Source organism: Hevea brasiliensis, chromosome 10 (genome assembly GCF_030052815.1).
Source record: "Hevea brasiliensis isolate MT/VB/25A 57/8 chromosome 10, ASM3005281v1, whole genome shotgun sequence".
Taxonomy (NCBI): domain Eukaryota; kingdom Viridiplantae; phylum Streptophyta; class Magnoliopsida; order Malpighiales; family Euphorbiaceae; genus Hevea; species Hevea brasiliensis.
This window is the reverse complement of record NC_079502.1, coordinates 88,770,974-88,777,477: the sequence shown is the minus strand read 5'-3', so window position 1 is coordinate 88,777,477 and position 6,504 is coordinate 88,770,974.

The following is a 6,504-nucleotide window of genomic DNA, read 5'->3' as shown; positions in this document are numbered from 1 at the left end:
AGAAATCACTCCTCAATGGCAAAGTTTCTTTTTAGTCCTTTAAAAATATAATTTTACCTACAAAACAAAGTAAAATTACAAATTAATCCAAAAAGTGGCAATTATGAAAAACTATCTAAATAACTAATGAAATTAGCTAAAAGTGACTAATAATCAAATAAAATGACTATGAAATTAAACCTAAATGACTATGCAAAATACATGTATCAAATACCCCAAATCTCAAGTTTTGCTTGTCCTCAAGCAAACTTTAAAATATAATGCAATTTTTAGGGGTGCCTTGTCCAAAGAGCTATGAAAATCACTTAGTAAAGTAACTTAACATACCTTTAGCCATACCAACAATCCATATACCCATCCTTCAAAAATGCAAAGAATTTAATGCTTATCCAAGCATTCACCGCTTAGCCATCAAGTCAATTATCATCCAAAATTCCCAAACCAACCAATCAAAAGAGAGAGTCATGCTCAAAAGGAATTCTAGAACAATCAATAGCCAAAGTGTCTCTATATAGAATGATGAAATTTAATGAGTGAATGAATAAATTTCCAATCCCATAAGCAAATTCTCTACTCCTATCTCCACTAATGTAGCAAGTACTATCAAGAGATTAAAGGTCTTTTTAGGGATGTAATGGGGCCATGGGGTTCAAAATGAGGCTAAGAAGAAAAAGGGGAAAAAGGATTCAAAGCATGAAAATATTTTCAATCTTGAAAACATAAGGTACACTTCTTATTTTATTTATTTATTTATTTATTTTATTATATATATATATATAGGAGAGAAATACATAATGAGAATTGTCAAGTGCTAGCATATTTTACAAAACACATAAAAATAGAGGGACACTTTGTTATTTTAAACTTGTATCTTGCATTTTCTCTTGATGATTGTCCCTAAAAATGCCACCCCAAAACTCATTTCTTTTAATTACTTTGGGTGGATTTCTTTCAATTTAAATGACAATAGTGAAAAGCACATATACTAGCACTTTTACAAGATGACAAGCATTTCTTCTCCCTTTTTCTTTTTATTATTTTTATTATTTTATTATTTTTTTTAATGATATCAGAGTATAAAGTGTACCTAATATTCAATTATTCTCATAAAAAGGGTTGGAGTGTTTGGTTCATTGGCTAGTTAGTAATAAGGGTTTCAAGAAAAATTAGGAATAAAAAGGCTCAAAGAGGTTTGCAAGGGTTAATTTTAATTAGGAAAAAGGGCCAAAGGTTTAAAATGAGAAGGTTTAAATCAAAGAATGCCTAATCATCTCTCTTTTCAAGTATAAGCTGGTATTTCACCTTGAAAGGTTTAGAAAATTTGTTCTAGGATTGGTGAGACATCATTTGACTACCTTATATCCAATAACTCCCTCTAAACATTCCAATCTCTAAAGGACTAGTTGGGTGGCTTTTTGGCTAAGAAGATATAAACAAGGGATAAACACTTCAAAACTTTGCACCTCTTAGGAAACTTTCAATCCACAAACCCAACTAAAGGTAAGTCAAATCACTCTCATAGGCAACTTTTCAATACTCAAGGGATTTGGCAAAAGATTTTAATGCATGATTCCTAAAAATGAGCAATGCATTAACTAAATGGAGGAAATCTATTTGTGTGCAATGTGTACAATTTCTAAGTGATGTATAATGTGTGTGTAAATGTGTTATGTATATGTATGTATGGATGTATATGTAAAATATTTACAATATATATGTAAATGGAATGGGATGAAATGTTCCTATACTCAAAATGTGAAAATGTAGCAAAAATCAAAATGCACACCACCAAACTCAAAATTGACATTGTCCTCAATGTCTAAAGCAATGCAAAAGATCAAAACTCAAAGCAAGGAGGAATAACCAGAATAGTTAAATTTAAGAGCAAAAGAAAGAGTTACCTAGTATAGAGCGTATGTGAATTCAAGAGATGATGGTGATGCATAAGAAAACCGCACAGTGTTATGCAGAATAAAATGTCAGCATGCAATGTGCATAAGAAGAGTGCATAAGTCAGGCAAGATGGCATGAGTTAAGGGATCGCATGTGCTATGCAGAACATTTGCATAAGGAGTGTCATAGCCTGTGCAGTATATTGAAAAGCTGCTGCATAATGATAGAGCAAGGAAAAATGTGCAAACACTAGTAGAGGTATGTAAATATATACAGTGTATTAACAAGCATGCACAAAAGGGCAGTAAGGGCAATGAGAATGAATGAAAAACTAATGGAATAGCCATCCAATAGAACTTCAAGAAAACAGAATTCAAGATAAACTAAAATTGTTTTAGCACATCCCAAAAAGAAAAAAAAAAATCCTAGAAGATGAACAAAAGCAAAATAAAAACTAATCTAATTCTATGGTTTTGCCCTTGTCCAAAGATGCTGCTAAAGGACTAGTTGGAGCTGGCTGCTGCCGAAGGGGTGGTTCTGGAGGAGGTGATGGAGGTGGAGGTGGCAAACCCAAAAAAGCCATGAGCTGTTTCATCATCTCTTTTAACTCTTTATGTTTATCTCTAGTTTCCATAACAAAATCAAAGAGTTGATCATGACGATCCTTGAGGGTATCAAGACCAGTTTCAAGCTTCCTATCCACAAAATATATATCATCACTAAACCTCTCAAGATAGGTGAATAAGGCTTTAGTGTTGAAGGGAGGAGGTGCTGTGGATGAAGAGGGTCCAGCTGCAGAGGGTGTTGGCTGTGCATATTCTACTGGGTTATCCTGTGCAGACTGAGTGGGTGGTGCAGGTTTAGTAGAATGCTGTTGGACTGGTGGTACAGATTGTGCCTCTAGTTGTGCAAAGGGTCCTCAGATTCGCTATTGATTGTGCAAAGGTCAGATGGTGGCAAACTGAATCCATTTTTGTATAGGTGAGTAGCATCAAAATATAGAGTGTCTGAAAGTGCTTGTAGGGGATGCTCTTCTGGATTAAAACCAAAATGCTTAGCTATAACAGTTATGAGCACACCCATGACTATATCACCTATAGATTTGGTAGCAATATGTAACACATGCTCACAGAAGAAGTAACCAAGAGATATTTTGACTTTGTGAAAAGCACACCATAGCATGAACAGTTCAGATTTTCCAACAGCACCAGAACTAGTCCCTCTGCCTAAGATAGTGCTAGCAATAAGCCTATGGATAAATCTATGTGCAGGGTCCATTATTTGGGAGGTATTGGATCTGCCAGCATAAAAACTCTAAGGTTGGTTTATGATAGTCCTCCAAAACTGAACAGAATTCCAAACTCCTTTGTTTGCTACCTCTATGCCTGTATATGGTACCCTAAACAATCCATCAATTGCAAACTAAAAAATACTATGAAATTGGTTTAATGATAGCTCTCTATTTTGCCCCAAACACCTAAACTTCATAGTTGGCTTGTAATCTATGTCATGCAATTTCAGAGTAGCATAAAATGAGGAAATAAATTTCAAAACTAGAGCTGGATAAACTAGTTCTTGTTTATGCACAAATTCCATCCAACCTAGACAATCAAGGTAGGCAACAATATTATCAAATAAACCAACTGATTGGAGGACATCTGCAGAAATGTACCTAGTGGATTGCACTTTCCTATCCTTTAGTCTCTTAAAAGTTTCCTTGTGGGTTGCATCAGGAAGGGGGCAAGGTTGTTTGGATACCTGTGTTACTTCTGAAGGTTCCTTTTTGCTAGAGGAGGGTGATTTTGCTTATGTGTTAGAGGTAGAAATGCCAACCCATTGTCGTGTGTAAGCTGAAGTTTTAGGGTTTTTTGGTGTAGGCTCTACAAGTGGAGTAGTAGGTGGGCCTTTGCATTTTATGAGAGGAGGTGCAGAGGCCATGGGTCGGGTTGATTTCGACCGGATTTTCCTCTTATAGGTGGATTTAGGAGGTGGTGGAGGGATTTGTTGTGGAGGAGAATCGGGATTGGGGGCCAGCATTGCTAGGGGCGTGACTTGGAGAGGAGAGCCATGAGGGGAATGGGGAGGTGATTCCATGGTGGTTGTTGTCGATGGTGAGAATGGAGGAGGGAAGAAGAAAATGAAAGAGGTAAAGGGAAGTTAGGGTATCGGGCGGTGAAAAGAGGTGTGGGGAGGAGGAGTAATGCCGAGAAAAATGAACGTGGGGGGGAGGGGGGGGGGGTGTGAACAGGAAAGACGGGAGTGGGAGGTGGGAAAGTGGGTGCCGAAAGTTTTTTTTCGATTTACACAAGACGTGTAAAACTGCATAAGGGGAGAATGGGTGTGCATAAGTTATGCACTCTCTTATGCAGGTTTCGGTAGAAAATAAGGAGTGTGAAAAACTGGTCGTGCAAAAGTACATAACTTATGCACTTGGTCATGCAGGTTTCGGCCGAAATTTGTAGTGTGAAAAGTCAGTTATGCAAAAGTGCATGACTTATGCACTGCCTTATGTAAGTTTCGGTAGAAAATAAGTGGTCTGAAAAATTGGTTATGCAAAAGTGCATAACTTATGCACTCCCTTATGCAGATTTCGGCAAAAAATGGAATCCCAGAAAATGTGGTTATGCAAAAGTGCATAAGCTGTACACTTTCTTATGCAGATTTCGGCAAAAAATGGAAGTGTGAAAAACTGGTCGTGCAAAAGTGCATGACTTATGCACTCCCTTATGCAAGTTTCAGCAGAAAATGGAATTCCAGAAAATGTGGTTATGCAAATGTGCATAACTTATGCACACACTTATGCAAGTTTCGGCAGAAATGAAATTTGACAAAAATGTGGTTGTGCAAAATTGCATAGGCTATGCACATACTTATGCAGATTGCAGTAGAGATGAAAAATGACAAAAATTGTGGTTATGTAGGATTGCATAAGTTATGCAAAGGCTTATGCAGGTTTCAGCAGAGATGAAAAATGGCAAAAATGTAGCAGTGCAAAATTGCATAAGCTATGCACATCCTTATGCAGATTTCAACAAGATTGAGATTACAATTGAAAATGATTTGCAAGTTTGAAAAATACACTAGAATGAAGAAACATAATTCTATGAAGCATAAATAATGAGAAATTATTATAAAAAACACATCAATATATACAACATCCATCATAATTGCATCATACAAGCTTGTAGAAGTAAGTTCTGCATAAGAGGTATTTGTGAATTATGCCATTTCAACTCAAACTCTGCAAATTAACATTTAGCAAATTAAAACTCAATAAAATCTGCATAAAGTTGCATTTATCCACAAAAGAAAATGGACTTTCCAAGTTATGCCAAGAAAATGCAGCATGTGCACATTGAATCACACAACCCAACTAAGCTCAAAACTACTAAAATGACCCACTTACCATCATATTAACATGATAAGCACAAATACTTAAAAGTTACACACCCAACCTCAATAAAGAAACATATGCTATGTGTTGCGCACTTTTGCTGAAAGTTTCATTTCTACATAAACCAAGAAGCAGACCGCATGTGTTATGCAATGAAAATAAACCAATCTTGGGAGAGTTAATGGGTAAAATATCAGATTAAGAGTCACTCCCCAGCAGTGCAACAACCTTCCTCCATTGAAATACATCTACAAGGGACAAGATTCAACAATATCAAAAATTGAATTTGGGGAGATTTAAGATAAAAACAAAAGTAATGCAAATAGAAATAAATCAACAAAAGCAAAATAAAAGAACTTGGGGTGCCTCCCAAGAGTGCTAATTTATAGTCCTTAATGGACTCTTCATGCATTTCACTAAAAAGAAGGTGAGGGATCAGAGAACTTGTAACAGCTTGCTCCCTCTATTGGGTCTCCAGTTATGTAATGTTTCAATCTATGCCTATTGACCTTAAAATTCCCAGATTTTTCACTCCAAATTTCAATTGCTCCATAAGGGAAAACCTTAGAAACTCTATATGGACTAGTCCACCTTGATTTCAATTTTCTAGGGAACAATTTCAATCTTGAGTTGAACAACAAAACTGAATCACCTTCTTTAAATTCCTTTTTCCTAAAATGCTTATCATGCCAAACTTTAGTTCTTTCTTTATAAATACGAGCACTTTCATAGGCATCCATCCTCAATTCTTCAAGCTCATTAAGTTACAATAGCCTTTTCTCACTAGCTTGCTTAAGATCAAAATTCAAGGTCTGAATGGCCCAATATGCTTTATGCTCTAGCTCCACAGGTAAATGACAAGACTTACCATACACCAACCTAAAGGGAGTAGTTCCTATAGGGGTTTTGTAAGCAGTCCTATATGCCCATAAAGCATCATCTAGTTTGACAGACCAATCTTTCCGAGAATTGCTCACTGTTTTCTCCATGATATGTTTGAGTTCTCTGCTAAAAATTTCAACTTGTCCTGGTTGAGGATGGTATGGGTAGCTATCTTGTGCACTACACCATAATTCCTCATTAAGCTCTCAAATTGCTTATTACAAAAATGTGAACCCCCATCACTAATTACAGCCCTTAGAGCTCCAAATGTACTCAAAACAAATTTCTTCAAGAATTTCACTACCACCTTAGCATCATTAGTTGGAGTTGCAATA